This window comes from Cebus imitator, unplaced genomic scaffold, assembly GCF_001604975.1.
Source record: "Cebus imitator isolate Cc_AM_T3 unplaced genomic scaffold, Cebus_imitator-1.0 Scaffold443, whole genome shotgun sequence".
NCBI lineage: Eukaryota > Metazoa > Chordata > Mammalia > Primates > Cebidae > Cebus > Cebus imitator.
Window position 1 is genome coordinate 1173728 of NW_016107758.1, and position 19538 is coordinate 1193265.

A 19538-nucleotide genomic window follows, 5' to 3' on the forward strand; every position below is an offset into this window, starting at 1 on the left:
GGGTGGTCCCCTTACTGAGCACTGCCCACCTCCTTGCCTTGGGGACCTAATGGGGATGGACCCTTTGCTTATCGCTCACATGAATGTCTTGACCCTATCACTGTGCTTAAAGGTGGCCTCACTCACTACCCTTCCCCTAACCTACACCTAATAAATTCCGAGGCTTCTGGACGTTCAGGCCTTGCCTGTCTCTGCCTGTAAGTGGCGTGGCCCCCGAGCCCGGCTGTCTTTTCCAGTCCTTCTGTGTCCTGTCTCTGCTTCTCGGACCCAGAGCCTCAGCGCAGCCACAGGAGACACCCTAGGGCTGTGGCTCTACACGGGCAGGGTCTGGAGGGCTCGAGGTGCAGGAGCCTCTGTTCCTGTGGAGTTGGGGCACTGCCTTCCTGGCTCACGGGTGTGTGCGCCAGCCCAGAAGCTCTGCAAACCCTGTCCTTCAGGGATTTTTATGAAGACTTCCTGTGCTGGTCTGTTCTGGCTGCTAAAACAGAACGCCTCAGATGGGATAATTGATACACAACAGAAATTGATTGCTCATCATTCTGGAGGCTGGGAAGTCCAGGATCAAGGCGCCAGCAGAGATGGCGTCTGATGAGGGCCTGATCCTCCTGGATGGTGCCCTCCATGAGGGTCCTCCCCTGGCAGAGGGCAGAAGGGGCTCCTGAAGCTCTTTAACAAGGGCACTAATTCTGCGCGTGGGAGCTCCATCCTCCTGACTCAGTTGCCTGCGAAGGGCCCCACCTCTTCACACTCCCACACTGGGGATTAAGCTCCAACACATAAATTGAGGGAGGACACCAGCGTTTGGACCATGGCTCTTCATCACACAGCCTGACCCACTGCTCAGTCGCCAGCCTCTCCCCTCCCCCGAGGGGAGACTGAAAGTTCCGAGATTTTATGTATGGCGTCATCTTTCTGGTGACCAGCCCCCATCCTGAAGCTATCAGGGAATCCCCCAAGAGTCACTCCATTAGAACAAAAGATGCTCCTATCCCCCAGGAAAGCCCAAGGGGCTTAGGAGCTCTATGTCATGACCCGAGGTCCCGGCACCAAGTATTTGGTCTAGGAAGCAAATATTAGATGATCGTAGCGCCGCTCCGCTTAGACATTACAAGCATTTTAGGAGCGCAGTGGCAGAAACTGAGGGCGAGGCCAAACACATATGAACGTCACGTATTTTCTTCTCTAATTGCATGGGCGGATACTTCTAAATGAAATGGAGGTGAGACTGCACATCCTTCATTGCAATGAGGCTCTCTGCTGTTTCACCAGCCCAGCTCTCCTTTACGCAGGGCTTGTGGCGTGACCAGCCCTGGCCTCTGCATTTTATATGTTAATTCACCGAATCCTCAGCACTGCCGCATGGGGTTGGTACAGCTCTTATTCCTGTGACCTGCAGAAGAGGTCACGGGCACAGGGGGCTCATGAACTTGCCCAGAGTTGTGCAACTGACGGGCGTGAGGCCACCTGCTGCCCTGGGCTGGGCTCTTTCCCCAAGACCCTGCGTGGCCACTCCCTCCTCAAGTGAAGGCAGAAGCTGTCTTTCCCTAGATGCTGTGGCTGTTTCTTTTTAACTAGAAATGGCTGGCTTCCTGGTCAAAGGCCTTTTCAACATCTACTAAAATCGTCCTGTTTCTTTTTATCTTGTCACTTCCTAGGATGGATGATTGTATTCATGCCCTCCCTGATACTGGGCCACAACTGCATTCTCCAGAAGAATCTAGCCATCGCACAGGATCATTCCAATGTACTGCTGGCTGCTCTCTGGCTGTGTTATGTAATGCTCGTATTCGTATTGCTGTGACATTGGTTTGTGGGTTTCCATTTTGGGATCTCTCCACCGGGTCTTGGCATCGGCATTATGCTGGCTTCACAAAAACAATTTCATCCATCTCCTCCTTTTCGTAGCTGTGTGTCACTTTAAGTAATGTGAGAGCAGCCTAGACTTTTTAAGTTTGAAAGAATGAGAAATTACCCGGGCCCGGGCCCACCAGGTGGCTGCTCTTTGAAAGCTCCTTCCACGTTAGTGATGTGTTTGGGGGTGGGCAGAGCCTGCTCCGCGGTGCCCGGCATTCCTGGACATGCCACGCGAGCCCTGGCCACCTGCACATCTGCGGTGCCCAGCATTCCTGGACATGCCACGCGAGCCCTGGCCACCTGCACAGCTTGCAGCCTCGGAGCATGTGCAGAGAGGGCAGTGGGGGTGTGTCCTCGGTCCAGCTGTGGGGGCAACTCATGTGAGAAATTCTTGATCTAGTCGATTGGAGGGTGGGGCTGGAGTGCTGCTCCTGTCCGCGTTCCTGAACTCTGACCTCAGGAAGCAGTAACTGAGCAGGGAGAGCAGAGGCAAGCCCCAGAGCGTTTCACATGCCCATCTGCCTATAATTTTTCTGTTTAGAAGTTGAAAAATGATCAAGTGCTCAAAGAAAAACAATGAGACTTAAAGAAGAAGGAAAAGCAGGAAGGGGGGGATGAGGGAGAAGGTGGGGGGAGAGAGGGAGAATGAGAGAGAGAGACAGGGAGGGGGGAAGGGGGAGGAAAGAGATGATACCATTGGGTCTGGGAGCTGCGTCAGAGCAGGTGGCCCCGCTCTTGGCTTAATGCTGTGCCGTCACTGTCCCAAGGTCCTTAACAATTTCATCTCTTGTGTTTTGCGGTGCCGATGGGATGATGAGGCAGGTGCAGAGGAGCTCACAGTGCCATGGCGTGGAGCTCAGCAAGACTCACGCAAGTGCCAGCTAGAGCGGGTCACGCCTGCAGCCCAGTGGACGTGGCACGAGGCAACCCAGCAAGGCCCCGCTTTACATTGGAACCAGAACTTGTTCCACACACAGAAGGGGCGGTGCTGGTCTAAGGAGCACGGAGCACCTGGGCCCCCGTCTTTTCTTACTCATTTTACTTTCCTGTATCAGCCGAGCACTTACACTGAAATGGTGACATGGAAGGAGGGGGAGAGGCAGGAAGACCCAGCGTTCTCCCTTCATCTCTCAAGGCAGAGAGTGTTGGTGCCAGCATCGGGAAGTGAAGTCGAAGCGGGTGAGTGAGTGTCGTGTGTGGTCTCTATTGTTCTGCTGAGAACAGAAGACACACACATGGACGAGCTGGTAAATGTGAGCTGCATGATTTCAGTGACTCAGTGTCTGAGTTGAAAGCTCTTCTATCTGCATTTTAAACTGGCATTCTACCATAGAAAGACGAAGAGCAAAATTCATGCTAGCAAGTTAACGTTTTAATTTTTCTTTACTGAGAACGGCATTAAAGAGCAAGCAAACACCGTGGCTAGTCAGGAGCGCCTGGGGAAGGGAGGAAGAGGGTTATCTCTTCAGCGCCTTTAACTGCACTTTGCCGGGCTTTTGAACGAGGCAACTTTATTTCATTTTGCATCAGGTCCCCCACGTTCTGTCACTGGGCCTGTGTGAAAGATCCCAGTGGAAAAGCAGACGAGGTCTGTGAAGTGGGTGGAGGCTGCAGCCAGGGCAGGGGGGCCGACGGGAGACACACAGTTTAGTCCCGCTCTCCTGCCCGCCTTGGGATGGCCTGGACCATGGGGAAGCCATCACGGGGACTGCTGGGAGCTTCAGGATCCTCCTGGTCGGGATGGCACTGGTGACCACGGAGAGATGCCCAGAGAGCCTTCTCACCGATGCCCACGATGCCCATAGGCTGATGTGGCACAGCTGAGGAAGCGCCTCCTCCTCTGTGGGCTCTAGGGAGGGAGGCAGCAAGGACTGGGGATGGGTTTCTGGAAGAAGCCTGACGCTCAGGGCCTTCCCTGCACCCACCTGGCTTCTGTGCCTCCCACTGGAGGCCGCTGGTAGAGCAGCTGCTGTCCCAATACCACTGGGTGCTCCCAGGCCAGAGTCACTCTACGCCCAAGGAATATGGCCAGCTGGAGAGTAAGACATGCTCCCTGGGATGCATGTCAGTCCACGTCTCTATGGCATTAGAGGAGGGGCAATTGGGAGTAAGCCCATGCGGGATGCAGGGGAGGGGCAGGTGCAGGCAGGGGAGCTTCAGACCCAGAGGCAGGTCCGAGCCTGCGAAAGAGACAGAGAGGGAAGGGGTTTGGGTAGGAAGACTCTCAGACTGCAGTCCCCTTCCCAGAAGCGTCTGGCCAAGCGGATGGGTGTCCCTGACAAAGCTCTCCATTGCCGGGGTCTTGCAGTGGACGGAGGGGCCAGCACTGGCATCTCTGACTCTGACGAGGAGCTGTCGGAACAGGCAGCAAAGCTTAGTCTTGGGATAACAGTAATCGCTGTAAATGTAAGTGCCTTAAATTCCAATTAAGAGGCAGAAACAGATTAGATTAAAAAATTTCAACAATGGGTTGCCTAAAAGAGATATGCCTTAAAAAGATACAAAAAGATACAATTACAAAGTTGGCAAAAGACACAGCAGGCAAATATGAACCACAGAAAACTGGATTGACATGTTAACATATGACATTCAAATTTAAGGCAAAAATTAAAAAAAACTCCAAACACCAGACAAGGAAGGGCACCCATGTGTCCGGGTGCAAGGAGCCGCAGAATGATAAAGCATGCCTATCAAAATCATCAGTATCTAAACATACAGCCTCAATACACAGCAGGCAACACATGCCAGCATTGCTGGGAGAAGCAGATATTTTCACAATGTTCACTGGAGATTTTTAAAAATAATAGTCATAGCTTACATTGACAAAAATCAGCAGAAATCTCCAAATCCTGATCAATACAATTAGTAACCTTAAAAAACTTTTCTTTCTGGGATCTCACCTTACTGAGTCAACAGTTAATAATTTTGAACTATTACATAATATACAGAACTCTCTGCCCATCAAGCAGAGAATACGACCATTCTGAACACATGTAGAACATGTATGAAGTAAGACTACGTGTTAGGACTGAAGACGCCTCAGTGCATCCCGGAGGAACAGGGCCGTGCAGACTGGATTGCTAGCTTCTTCTGTTTGTGCTTCTGAGTTCCCTTTGCCCAGTCTTTGGGAGACCACCCTAAATGGACCATACTCCTTGAGTGCCCCTGATCTCCAGCTTCCCCTTGGGTTCAGCCAAAGCACCACCGATCAGGGGAGGAGGGAGCATGAGGTCCAGGGTTTGCTGCCCGGGCTCTCTCCCTAGGAAACTGTGGCTGTCTGCAGCCCCGACCTGAGCCTCTGCTTCTGCCCACCCCACTCCCCGCAGGCAGTAAGGCTGCAGTGTCACTGAGCCCTTGGGGCTCTCCGAGCTCCTGGCCACACTTTGTTGACAGTCTCTTTATCGAGCGCTTCTCAAATCACCCAGTTTGAGTGTGCCATCTGCTTCCTGCCAGGACCTTGACTGAATACAGACTTGTTCTCTGACAATAATGCGATTAAATTAGAACCTGGTTACAAAAGGTTATAATGAAAGAAACGCCATTGAAAAGTAAATAACATTATTAAATAACCCTGGTTTAAAAGGAGATCGTCAGGGACAGTAGAAAATATTAGATCTGAATGATAATGAAAACATTTTTCGTCCAAATTTGTGAGAATCAGCCAAGGCAGTCCCGTAGAAGGGGTTTTGTAGCTTTTAAAACAGTAGATCTGCTGGAAAATCGGAAGGTTTAAAAAGGAGCTAAGCACTTAGTTCAAGACAGAGGAGCAGATGGAATCCAAAGAGCCACAAAGGAAGGAAATAAGGCAGAAGGGCAGAAGCGAATGAAATCATGGGAAAGACGTTTAACAGAACTAAGTTGGACCTCTGGAAATATTTAAAAATATTAAAAGAGAAAAATGCAAACAACAAAATACAGGCCAAGCGCACGCCCGTCATCCCTGCACTTTGGGAGGCGGAGGCAGGTGGACGGCTTGAGCCCAGGAGTTTAAGACCAGCCTGGGCAACATGGCAAAGTCCTGTTTCTACAGAAAATGCAAAAATTAGCGGGGCATGGTGCTACACACCTATAGATCCAGCTACTAGGGAGGCTGAGGTGGGAGGATCGCTTGAGCTGGGGAGGCTGAGGCTGCAGTGAGCCAAAATGGCACCACTCACTCCAACTTGGGAGACAGAGCAAGATCCTATCTTAAAAAAAAAAAAAAAGCCAGAATATAAGGAAACAAGCATAGAAACTATAGATATAAGAAAAAAAGATATGCTACTCATTTAAATATTAATGTAAAATAGATTAATTCCCAGAAAAAATGTCAATTGCCTCAAGAAATAGAGAGCTTGCCAGACTAAAAAGCATGAGCAAGAGGGAGGTGATAAAGACCCCGGCCCCAGAAGCCCAGATGGTTTTACTGTTTCTACCACGTTAGGAAGAACAATTGATTTCTCTCTCACGCCAGTGGTTCCAGGAAACAGCGAAGGAGGAGGAGCTGGAGGGCTGGTGCTGGGAGTGAGGGCCCGCGGCTGTGCACCTGCCGCTGCTACCGCAGGGCGCTGGCCTACAGCTGTGGACGCTGAGGTGGAGCCGGCTCTCGCTGGCGTGTGGATGAAATGGTTAACGGAGGGGCCGCTAGGGCAGCGCAGGCCCCTGCTGGGCGCCAGGGAGGCTCAGCCAGGATGCCCATGGCAGGGGCTGGGCTGGGGGGGACCCGGCCCTGAGGTTCGGGGTGGCCTGATGTCCCTGCACCCCCGCACCGCAGTGCGGGGAGGTCCCCGTGGACGAGCCGCCCAGAGGCTTTGTGGAAGGTGCCCAGCCCTGGGGCGGTGGAGGAGGGCGGTGGCGCTCACAGAGATGCCAGTCAGCCCCTGGAACCGCGAACGCAGCGCGACTGGGGGCGGGTGACGCAGGCTGGGGTTCGCCGGGGTGGCCCCCCGAGCGGCTTGTGACCTGGGGGTCCAGAGGAGTTAATCTGGACAGGCCCGGGTGAGGACAATGGGGGCCTGGAGAGGCGGGGCGCGAGCAGGGCGGGGGTCCCACGGGCCGCGGCGGAGGCCAGGCGGCGGGTTGCATCATCCCGCGGGGTCGGAGGGGCTCGGCCACGGCTGCTCTTCCTCTGGCGCCCGCGCCCGACGCAAGATGCGATTTCACCGCGCACCTGTTACACCAGAGCAGCATCCCTGCCTCCCTCCCGCGTCCCGCCCGCCCCCCACGGCGCGTCTGTCGCGGGCTCCGGGCGGGGGCAGGTGGACGTTTTACGATTTCACTGGAAAGGGGCCGGGGCGGGGGAGGCCCTGCGGGGGGTCCCCAGGGTTCGGGACGGGGCGCTCCAGTCCCTCCCCCGCGAGGTCTCAGGGGCGCGCCGGGACCGGGGACGCCGCGTCCCAGCCGAGCCGGGGTCCGCCCCCCCGCCCTGCGCGGGGCCCGCCGCGGTGTCAGCGGTGACGTCAGGGCCCGGTCCCGGCCCCCTCCGTCCCCAGCCCCGTCCCCGCGGCGGCCGCGTCGCCCGTCCCTCTCCCCGCGCGACAAACCAGCTGGCGGCTGGAGCTCGGGCGCCGCGCGCAGCCAACCAGCGCCTCGGGAGGGGCGCGGGGCGGGCCGGGCCCGGGGCGCGCAGCCTGTCACGCGGCGCCGCCGTCACAGCGCAGAGCAGCCGGCGAGCGGCAGCAGCCCCGGGCTCAGGAGCCCGCGCCCTGCCGGTGCCCATGCGGGGCGGCCGCGGGTGACGCCGGAGAGGTAAGGCCGCCGCCGCCCGGCCTCCCGAGCCCTCGCCCCTCGCCCGCAGCCCTCACCTGCATCCACTGCGCCCGGGGCGGGGAGCTCGGGCCGGCGCCCTCGTTGCCGCCGGAAGCGCGGGCACCGCGAGGCTCCTTCCCTCCCTCCCCGACCGCCCTCCATCCCCGCGGAGAACAATGGCGAAATTCTGGGGTGTCCGCCCTCCAGGCGCCGCTCGGAAAGGCCCTTTCGCTGCGATCGCTGCTGCAGCCGGGCCCTGGGCTCAGGGGGGCGGGGATCGCCTTGGGGAGGGCGCGCCCGGCCTGCGGGATCCGGAGACCCCCGCCCTTCCCCGGAGAGGAGCGGTCGGCGGGGCTGCGCCCAGACGGCGGGCGGGGGAAGGGAGGGGAGGGGAGAGGAGGGATGGAGAGCCTGGCTGAGGACGCGGACGCCGCACCTGGGAGGCTGAGAGCGCGCAGGGCGGCCGGGCGCGGGCAGCTGCTCTGGTCCCCGGCGTGGGGGAGGGCGGATGCTGGAGCCGGGAGCAAAACAGGCGGGCGGGGCAGGGGCTGCGGCGCTGGGGCCCGGCCACCCGCTTCGTCGCACCGCCGGGCTGCCCATCACCCCCTCCCCCGCCGGGTCTCCTCCCCGGAGACCCCAGCTCCCTTCCAGAAAGACCCAGCATCGGGAGGGGCCGCCGGCGCGCACCGCCTGCGTCTCAGCAGCCAGCGCCCGGTAACAGGTGTGGCCCGGGGCGGGGGAGGGGCTGCGGCGTCCAAGCGGGCGGCGTCCGGGCTCGGGTGACACGAGGGGACAGTGGCCGCGGAGACTTTCGCACTCCCCTTTAAGCCGCCCCTCACTTCGACTTCCCCCAAACCCAGGGCACAGCCCCCCGCTGGGGAAGGGCCGGGGGCAGCATCCCCGCCGGGAGGGAGGGTCTGCAGGCGCCGGGCGCGGGGCGCGAGGCGCGAGACCCTGTGCGCGGGTAGGTGGGGTTGGGGGGGCCCTGCCGGCCGCAGGGGCGGGGGGGAGGGGAAGGAGGGAATGCCAAGTCATGGGGCCTGCTGGGCGCGAGCGCGACGTCGCCCGGCGCGGACCCGATGCGCGCCCACGTCCCCAGGAATAGGGACATTTCCCCAGAGACTGGAGGACCCCTCCCCAAGCGGCGGCCCTTTCCCAGGGGTGCCCGCATTGCCGGGACTAAAGGGCAAGAGGGTTGGGTCTTGGGGCTGCGGAGAGAAGGCGGTGCGGAGAGGCCTGGGCCGCGCAAGGCTGGTACCAGCCTCACCCCGGGGACGCACAGGGCGACACCGAGGTGGGCTCTGCGGGACACGCGGCCGCACGCAGTCTGGCGAGGCCTCTGCCGGGGAACCATGCCAGCGACCTCCTGGTCTGAGAAGGCAGCAGAGGGTTTGAAGGGGGGCTCTGGGGTCCACTGGGGTTGGGGCTGCACCTGCGGCGGCCATTTTGCAGGTGTGGTTGGCCTCAGCCGGGCTGTGGAGAGGGGAGTCAGGAGTGGGCAGGTGTGGAGCCTGTGCTGGAGACGGGCTGGCGGTGCAGGGTGTGGGTCGGGCCAAGGCCAGAGCTCAGCTGTGCCCTTGCGCTGAACACACCCCTCTGTTTAGAGGGGTTCCTTGTTAGGGTGATGGGGTGGTTGAAGTGAAGACCCAGGAACCCTCTGGACTGGAGGGGCGCAGGCCTCTGGCTGAGGCGCCCGGGTGGGGCCAGGGGAGCTCAGCCTATACCTGGGGCGAAGTCTCTGGAGGGTGCTGGACCCAAGGCAGGCCCAGATGACCAGCTTCACCCCGGGCTGCAGATGGATCTGAGGCCCTGCAGCTGTCCTCCCCTGGTGAGGTCCACGGGGCGGAGAGAGACTGGAATCGGGCGCCAAGGCAGGTTTCCCCGTCCGGCCCAGGGAGGCCCCTGTGGTGGAGCCCGCAAGATGTCTGCTGTGTCCCAGCCCTGCTCCCTGCCCGCGCTGCCCCTGGAATGTCCCACAGACTGCCCCATCTGGGGCTCTGCCGAGTCAGCCACTGACAGGAGGAGCCTGGACTTCTGCCCAAAGCCCGGGGATGGTGCTTGGCTGGACCGGGATTCAAACGGAGGCCACCCCATGGCCACCGGCCCGGGCCTCACAGCCCTCACTGCTGTCGTGACTGCTGACCTTGGGCCCACCATGTCCTTTGGGAGTGGGGTAGGGCAGTCCTCCTGTGGGATTTGTGGAGGGTGGAGGGCGAGACGGCTACGTCACCTCTGGAGAAGTCCCTGGAGAGACTGGCGACGTCTCTTCAGGCCATTTGGTCAGGCCAGCCAAAGCGGGTGAGCTGGGTGGGGCGGGACCAGAAAGGGAGACATTGTCATAGAGCCCTGGTCCTACGGAATGGGGGTCTGTGGAGGGGCTGCCAGCATTAGGCACTTAACGATTGGCAGAACCCTGCACATGCCCAGCTGGCCAGTCCCTCAGGCCTGAGACCATCTGTGCACATCTTATCAGTGATCTGAGAGGGACCTGAGCTGCCACCACAGGTGGAGAGGGGAGGGCCTGGGTCACTGAGTGGCTGTGATTGGCAGGGTGAGCACGAGGCCGTCTGCCTTCAGAGTCCGGGGCCTTTTTGTACATTGCCACATTCATTGTCCTTAGGCCCTCAGGACGTGGCTCACCTCTCAATGCGGGTGGCCAAAGGGACTTGATGTGTCACCTCCCACTGCCTGTCACCCCCTCCATGCCCAGGAGCATCTCTGAGAATTCTGGGGGCTGGGCTACAGCCTGCCCCGAACCTGTCCATGGATGGCCTGGGTGCCCAGGAACACAGGTAGCGTGGGTCCTTGCCGGGTTCTGCACCTTAGATAGTGGCCTCGGGCCACAGGCCCGTCCCCGCCGAGGAAGGATTGGGATCCCAGAGCCTGCATCTGTTCCTTTGGCACGGCACCTGGGGCGGGGGCGGGGTCACGGGAAGGGCACAGCGGTCCGACCTGACGAAGCCAGCTTGCTCTTTAGCTCCTGAGTCCCACTGGGATCCCGACCCTCCGCCTGACTGGCCTCTCGCCACCCCAGTGCCCCCACCCTCAGGGCCTCGAGAACCCCGGGAACAGCTGGCTGGGCCTGGCCTGAGAACTGCAGATGGGGGTGCTACTGCAGATGGGGGCAGAGGTCACAGTCAAGGTCAGCAGCCGGTGGAGCTGAGCCTCCTGACCCTCGGGCTCCTCCCCAGCCCGTGCTGCGGGCTGCAGCCTCCTGCAGGCCTGGCGCAGTGTGGAGATTGATCCGGATGTGTGGATGTGGGGCTCGGATGTGGGACTCGGGCTGGGGTTGCCGGACTCTGAGGAGGAGGGGCTACTGCGCCTCTAAAGCCTCCTCTCCCTGGGCTTAATCTCCTAATCCCAGGCCCTGGAGGCCCAGCCCTGACTGCCACGGAGCCGGGGGATTCTGACGGCCTTCAGGGACTCCCACCTGCGTGCCGTCCCCCTCCAGATTTCAGGATGCTCTGAGGTCTAGGTAGGGCAGGCCAGTGCCTGGCTGTCCAGGCATCCCTGTGCCTCTCCTCGCCCCTTCCCACAGTGCCCTTGAGGGGGCCAGAGCAGTCAGCTGGCCACATACACTCATAGTCACATGCATCCTCTTGGACACACACACACACACATACACATGCACACACACACACACACACATTGCACACTGACACACATGCACATGTGCATATACACACACATATACACACACTGACACACATGCAATGCACACACATACCTATACACACTGACGCACATGCACATGCACATATACACACATACACAAGGACACACATGCACACGTACATATACACACATATACACACACTGACACACATGCACACATACATATACACACATGCACACACAATCACATGCACACTGACACATGCACATGCACACATGCACACTGACATACCACACATACATTCACACATATATGCACACACTCATGCACACATGCACACCGACACAGCACACATACATTCACACACATATACACACATACATGCTCATGCACACACACATATACATTCACACAAACACACACATACTCATGCACACATGCACACTCACACCCACACATACATTCACACAAACACACACACATACTCATGCACACATGCACACTCACACCTACACATACATTCACACACACTCATACACACACATACATGCTCATGCATACATGCACTCACACACCCACACATACATTCAAACACACAGACATACACACATACTCATGCACACATGCATACTGACATACCACACATACATTCACACACACAGACACATACACATGCTCATGCACACTTGCACTCACATACCCACACATACATTCACACACAAATACACATATACTCATGCACATGTGCACACTGACACACCCACCCATACATCCACACACACATATACTCATGCACACGTGCACACTGACACATCCACACATACATTCACACACACATATACTCATGCACACGTGCACACTGACACACCCACCCATACATTCACACACATACACACATGCTTATGCACATGTGCACACTGACACACCCACCCATACATTCACACACATACACACATGCTTATGCACACATGTATACTCACACACCCACCCATACACACACACATATACTCATGCACACGTGCACACTGACACACCCACCCATACATTCACACACGAACACACATATACTCATGCACACATGCACACTGACACACCCACTCATACATTCACACACACATATACTCATGCACACGTGCACACTGACACACTCACACATACATTCACACACACACATGCTCATGCACACATGCACACATGTATATTCACACACCCACTCATACATTCACACACAAACACATACACACATGCTCAGGCACACATGCACACTCACACACCCAGACATGCATTCACACACACAGACACTCATGCACACATGCCCAGGCACACTCCCCCATACATACATTCACACACACACACACATATGCCCATGCACGCATGCACACACACATACATGCATGCAGATACACACACACACACAGTCTCTGCATCCCTCGTCCCTGTCTTTGTTCCTGCCAGGGTTTCTCCTCTGGAGCACTCTACCCAACCTGCAGGTTAGGTTTTGGGCCCCCTTAAATGCTGCCTTGGCCATGGTGCCTGCTGCCGCCCCGACCCTTCAGATCGGCACATAGGGCTCCACACCATAGGGTTCCAGGTCTGGGGAAGAAGACAGGGAGCACCCCTGGGGCGCAGCCTGTACTGTGCAGCTCACGTACACCCCTATCCGATGCCACTCCACACCCAAACAATGGGGACAGCACCGCTGGGTTCAGATCCCACTGGCGATGGAGACTGAGGCTCCTGAAAAGCCCGTGTGGCTTGTAAAGAGAGGACCGGGGACTCGGAGGACAGTTGCTCCTGGCACTTTCTGCCCATCCCCCCGCCCTTCCCCTCCACCCCCATTGCCCCCCCACTTCTCCACCCCCATGGGGGCCAGCACGGTGCCTCACGCCGCACGCAGTCAGTGCTCCTCCATGGCTGAGCGGTATTCCAGCCCAGGTACTGCATTTCCTGGTGGGGTCCAGGGCGAGCTTTGGCCAGCCTCTCGGGGGTGGGGGGTCCTTGGGTCTCCGTGTCTCCTGTTCAGAGCCTACTGACTCCTGAGCCTGGCTCGGGAATGACAGGCACCCCATTCCCTCTGGGCCTACTGTGGGGCTCCTGAAATGCAGCTCTAGGGACAGGCGGGGCCCCGCCCACTCCTGCTCCTGCAGACTCCGTCCCTGAGGCCGGTAGTTCCAGGAGAGCCTTCAAGGGGTTCCTGCCCCGCACCTCAGCCCTGCCAGGAACCCTCAGGCAGGCCTCAGTTTCCTTCTCCGTCTGGCATCAGCTCAAGCCAGGACAGTGCAGGACAGGGCTGTGCTGTCAATGGTCAAGGCCACGGGTTGGGGCTGCCCAGGTTCCTAAGGGGCTGCTGTGGAGCTTGGGCAGGGCCACACTCCATTGCTTAGTGTCATCTGGTCCCCACTGTCCTTCTGCTTCTGGGGCCAGGGCCCCACCATGGCTGCAGGTCCTTGGGGCCTGGGAGGGCTGCAGCCCTAGGACGTGTGGTGGCTGCAGGGGCCAGGCCCAGACCAGAGGAGCATGCCTATGGCCCTACATCCTTTGCATCAGCTCTGTACTTAGGCGGGGTGTTCTTGGTTGGTGTTTTATTTTCTCCAGCTCTTGCTTATCTTTATTTTATTTTATTTTGGAGACGACGTCTCACTCTCTCACTCAGGTTGGAGTGCAGTGATGCAATCATGGCTCACTGCAGCCTTGACCTCCTGGGTTCAAGTGATTCTCCTAATTTTTGTAGTCTTGGGGTTTTGTCATGTTATGCAGGCTGGTCTTGAACTCCTGGGCTCAAGCAGTCCTCCAACTTGCTTCGGCCCCCAAAGTGCTGGGATTGTAGGCATGAGCCACTGCACCCAGCCTTTTAATTTTCTTGAAAATTAAAGAAAAAATGCGCAGCGTTTTTTCCCCTTGATGGCATCTTCAGAAGTGGCCTCTGGCAGCAGCTTGCCATGTCCCCTGGATGGGAGTCTCTGTTTCTTGGACCCTGAGCTGCTTGTTTCTTGGTTTCCTGTCTTGTTTTGCTGGAGCACGTCCTGGTGTGACTTCCTTGAAAAGGATGCCTGAGTCCTTGGTGTGTGTGCTTTGGCTCTGTCCTTGCTCTGGGTGGTGGTGTCTGGAGTGCTTCTGTTCCTAAGTAATTTATTTTCCCAGGGACTCTGAGGGCAGGGTCACCATGGCTTTCTGCATCCAGTCACTTAAGAGCAGGGTTTGTTGGCAGCTTGCCTTTTCTCCCTGGAAGCTTTTCAGATCCTTTTCCTTGGTGTTCTGACTTCTTCTGGATGGGTTTAAGGTGGGATTCGCACTTCTTGGCACTCAGTGGGCCCTTCACACTGAAGCCACGGTCTCTTTTTCTGTTTGTTTGTAATTTCCTCCCCTTTCATTTTTTCTTTTACCCTGAATTCATGGATTGGTCTCTTTGGTTTCTTTTCTCTTGTATATTCCGCCTCCTTGTTTATAGTCTAAAGTCCTTTGGCTTTTCCAGAGGTTGTTTTGAAGTTTTGTACCTCAGCTCTTACATTTTTCATCTCTAAAATCTTCGCATTCCTAACTGTTCTGTCTCATGGCATTCTGTCCTTGTTTTGAAAATGAGCGTCTTCTTGAAACTCCACAGGTGTGTGGACAGAGGGTGTGCTCAGCTGTTTGTCTGTTCCGTGTCTGTTCCATGTCTGTTCCGTGTCTGTTCTGTGCTTTGCCTGTCCTTCCCACCGGGCCTGGCAGCTCTGGTCCTTCCCTTTCACGCTCTGTTCTCACACGTGGGGAAGGACTTAGCTGGCCCCCCCGAGTTAAGGAAGCTGTTGGTGGGAGCGGCAGGGCTGCTGCTGGTCACCCCTGAGTGGCTCTGACCAGAGCTCGGTGTGGGGTGGGGCGTCCCTGGCAGGCCCTGGCTTAGGTGAAGGGGTGGGGCGACTGCCAAGCTGCCCCTGCGTATCAGAATGAGGGGTACCACATTCCTCAGCTTACTGAGGGCTTCACTCCTGCTGTGGAGAAAGCCATTCAGGGGCTCACCTGGGGGCACTGGCGGTGGCCACCCGAGGAGGGTGGGTGGTGGGGCTGGGGGTGGGGCTTCCATTCTAGCCTCACTTCTCACCCTTGCCTTCCACTGGGGGCCGAGGTCCCAAGCCGGAGCCCCCTGCCCTTTTTCTGCCCTCCGCAAGCTGCACTGGGGGCCGAGGTCCCAGGAGGCGGCTCTCCCAGGCCCTTTGTTGTTGGGGGCTCTCTGGTGGCCTCTAGTTCTTACCTCTTGGAGCCTCAGAGCGACTGGTGTGCCAGGCGGTCATCGGACCTGGGGCCCCTTCTCCCTCTTGCGGCGTGGCCAGGACCCTACTCTATGACCGTCAGTTCTAATTCTAAGAAACACCTGCTGAGTTTTTTCTCAAACTCTTCAAGAAGAATCAGTGTTTCAGGAAGCAGCCCATGCTGATGCTTTGCTCTGGGCTGGCCCTGTGGGGTGTGCACATGACCTAATTGGGAGCAGGTGGATCCCTGAGGTGAAAGTAGATCTCGAAGTAAAGGTGGATCCCCGAGGTGAAGGCGGATCACGACATGAAGGCGGATCCCAAGGTGAAGGCAGATCCCAGGCAGACCGTGAGGTGAAGGCAGATCCTTGAGGTGAAGGCAGATCCCGACGTGAAGGCAGATCCCTGAGGTGAAGGCGGATCCCAGGCAGACCCCAAGGTGAAGGCAGATCCCCAGGGTGAAGGTGGATCCCCGGGGTGAAGGCGGATCCCTGAGGTGAAGGTGGATCCCAGGTGTACCCCGAGGTGAAGGCAGATCCTGAGGTGAAGGCAGATCCTGACGTGAAGGCGGATCCCGATGTGAAGGTGGATCCCGTGGTGAAGGCAGATCCTGACGTCTAAGCAGATCCCAGGGTGAAGGCGGATCCCTGAGGTGAAGGTGGATCCCAGGCGGACCCCGAGGTGAAGGCAGACCCTGAGGTGAAGGCAGATCCTGGGGTGAAGGCAGACCCCGATGTGAAGGCGGACCCTGAGGTGAAGGTGGACCCTGAGGTGAAGGCAGATCCTGGGGTGAAGGTGGATCCCGGGGTGAAGGTGGATCCCTGAGGTGAAGGCGGATCCCAGGCAGACCCTGAGGTGAAGGCAGATCTCTGAGGTGAAAGTGGATCCCCGAGGTGAAGGCAGACCCCAGGTTGAAGGCGGATCCTGGGGTGAAGGCAGATTCCGGGGTGAAGGTGGATCTCTGAGGTGAAGGCGGATCCCAAGTGGGCCCCGAGGTGAAGGTGGATCCCCACGTGAAGGCCGATCCTGACGTGAAGGCGGATCCCCGGGTGAATGCGGATCCCGATGTGGAGGTGGATCCCAGGGTGAAGGCAGATCCCGGGGTGAAGGCAGATCCAGGGTGAAGGCAGACCCCAACGTGAAGGCAGATCCTGAGGTGAAGGCGGATCCTGGGGTGAAGGCAGATCCTGGGGTGAAGGCGGATCCCAGGGTGAAGGCAGACCCCGACGTGATGGCAGACCCTGAGGTGAAGGTGGATCCCGGGTGGAAGGCGGATCCCTAGGGAAAGGCGACCCCGAGGTGAAGGCCGTCTGGGCCGGGTGGACGTCTCTGCGCTGCTCTGCGCTGTGGGCCTTCCAGCAGCTGGGGGGGGGGCTAGGGCCTGTGTCTGCCCCCACTATCACTCCACGCCTGGTCTGTCCTGGACGTGCCTGAAGCCGGGGCACACTTTGTCATCTGCTTTAGCGCCAGCCCCCAGCACCCCACCACGGGGACTTAGCTTTTCCCGTACTTCCTACCGATGCCCCCGCCCCGGGGGAGGCAGGAACCTGACATGAACCCAGAGCCCCAAAGCCACAGGGGAGTTCCTCCAGGGCGCCCTGGCCTCTGTGCCCGCTGTGACTTGCAGGGTGCAGCCTGGTGCGGCTGGTGGGTCTTCTGCATGCATTTTAACCGAGAGAATGTGTTCTGTTCCCCTCCCCTTCATCTCAGGGCTCGGGGCTCATGGTCTCCTTCTCCTGGATTCATGACCTCTGGCCAGCCACACCCACGTGGATGGCCACCATCACCTGGCCCTCTTTCCCCCCCTGCCCTCTCCTGCCCTCGGGCCATCTTCTCTGTGGGTGCGTCTGGTTTCGTCAGACCCTCAGACGCTCATGGTGCTGCCTCTGTGTCCCCAGCGCAGACCCCACCCTGCCACCAGCAGCTTCTCAGCCTCCAGGAGGTCGGCCTGGCACCTCTGGCTTCCTCCTTGCCACCCTTGAGCCTGTGCCCTCATCTCTGGCCACTCCAGCCAGCGTGACTTCACCCCACAGGGCCAATTCAGGCTTCTTGTCTCTGATGACTTCCTGCCCCAGCTGTCCCAGAGGCTGTCCCTCTTTGCCTTCGAGGGGAGCTCACCCTTCCTTCTGGGCTCTGGCATGGGCTGCGTCTGGCGCTGTGGCCCACAAACCCGCGCCTTCTCAGGCCCCCATCGTCAGCTGCGCCTTCAGCCATCAGCCACGCCCACAGGCTCTGGCCACCCTTGGGGCCACTTGGCCCCCTCTCAGGTTGGCTCACAGAGAGACTTCTTGAAGATAGTTACATCTTTATTTATTTATGTTTTTATAATTTTTTTGAGGTGGAGTCTCACTCTATAGCCCAGGCTGGAGTGCAGTGGTGAGATCTCAGCTCACTGCAACCTCTGCCTCCTGGGTTCACGCGATTCTCCTGCCTCGGCCTCCTAAGCAGCTGGGACCACAGGCGGGCATCACCCTCGGCTAATTTTTGTATTTTTAGTAGAGACGGGGTTTTACCATGTTGGCCAGGGTGGTCACGAGCTCCTGACTGAAGTGATCTGCCTGCATCAGCCTCCCATAGTGCTGGGATTACAGGCAGCTCATAGCTCCATCTTGAAAAATTGTGTCATGTAATAGCGAGGACCATATGACAGCCAACGGCCACATGCCTGTATCGGCTTTAGAAATAAGGCATTTCCAGTATGCTCCCGCGGGTAGCACTGGCAGGGCGCTCACCGCCACCTGGCATCTCGGCCAACGCATGTCACCCTGGGGAAGAAGAGGGACAGATGGGGCCTGGTGGGAGGGAGGTCCCTCCATGTCACCATGGGGGGCACGTCGAGTGGCCTTGGTGGGGTGCAGGCCCTTCAACCCCCTCCACGGCCAGCACCGGGAATTGGGTACTGATGGCCACTGGAGTGTCATGTCTTCCCTGAGTCTGTGGAATCCGAGGTGGCGCAGCCGACTCTGTGCGTTCGTCTGCATCTTCGATGCGGGCATTCGGGCTGCCTCCATGCTTTCTGCAGTCATTGACGATGCTGCATTTGGTGCATTTCTCCCTCGAACATGAGCAACATCTCCGCTTGCAGAGCTGTGGAGCACGCAGCCTGCGCCCACCGACGTTACCACATCGCTTTCTAGGTGGTGGCACTGCCCACTCCCGGCTGAACAGTGAAAGCCCCCGGTGGCTCCCCGGGCTGTGCCTGGTGCGCCCCACTTTTAAATGTCGCGATCCGCTGGATAGAGTTTGAAAGTGTGCTTTCCGAACTACTATTGTGGTTGAGTATCTTCTCCTGTCAATCGCCGGTTCATATATTTTTGCCCATTTTCTTTTGTGATTTTTAAAATTTTAATTTTTATCTGTCCTCTCTATATTCCACACACAAATCTTCTTTGCTGGATTTAAGTGTTGCCGATACATTCTCCAGGTGGATGCGGTTCTCGTCACCATTTCATTTATACCTTTTGATAGCCCGACCTTCCTTTTGGTGTTTTCTGTGGATTCAGAAATCCGTCCAGCTGGGCGGGCGGTTCACACCTGTAATCTCAGAACTTTGGGAGGCCGGGATCACTTGAGGCCACGAGTTTGAGACTAACCTGGGCAATGTGACGGAGCCCCATCTCTACTAAAAATACAAAAAAAAAAAAAAAAATAGCCAGGCATGGTGGCACGTGCCTGTAATCCCAGTTACTTGGGTGGCTGAGGTACGAGAAACTCTTGAATCGGGGAGGCGGAGGCTGCAGCGAGCCGAGGTTATCCCACGGCACTCCAGCCTGGGCGACAGAGCGAGACGACCTCAGAACAAACAAACAACAAAAATCCTTCCCTAGGGGTAGTAGGAAGATAACATTCTTCTTTATTCTCTTCCAAAACCTTTTTTGTTAGCATGAGGTCTTTAATCCACATGGAATTTATTTGATATAAAAAGATATCTTCCCATGGTGTATCTTCCATATTCCAGCCAGTTTTCCTTCCATCGCCAGCTCTGTCGTCAGCCCTCTCCCCCTTGCTCTGTAAAGCCGCCTTTCCCAGCTGTCGAAAGGGCTGTGCTTCTGCAGGCCTGTCCCTGGGGTCCCTTCCGATGCCCTCCTGGTGGCCCGTCCCTGGGGTCCCTTCCG

At 57.6% G+C, this 19538-nt stretch overlaps 1 protein-coding gene across 21 annotated transcripts in view; it reads left to right on the plus strand.

Moving 5' to 3' along the window:
- The first annotated feature begins 6730 nt into the window (after window positions 1-6730).
- The window catches only part of KIF1A (kinesin family member 1A), a 111264-nt gene continuing 98456 nt past the window's right edge, over window positions 6731-19538 (plus strand). For 16 of the 21 annotated variants that reach the window (XM_037732161.1, XM_037732163.1, XM_037732164.1 and 13 more), the window contains exon 1: window positions 7471-7581. The gene's annotated coding sequence lies outside the window, so the exon portion shown is untranslated. Of the gene's footprint in view, window positions 6832-7395; window positions 7582-19538 lie in introns of those variants that run through there. The other 5 variants (XM_037732157.1, XM_037732159.1, XM_037732160.1 and 2 more) reach the window with 3 other exon arrangements.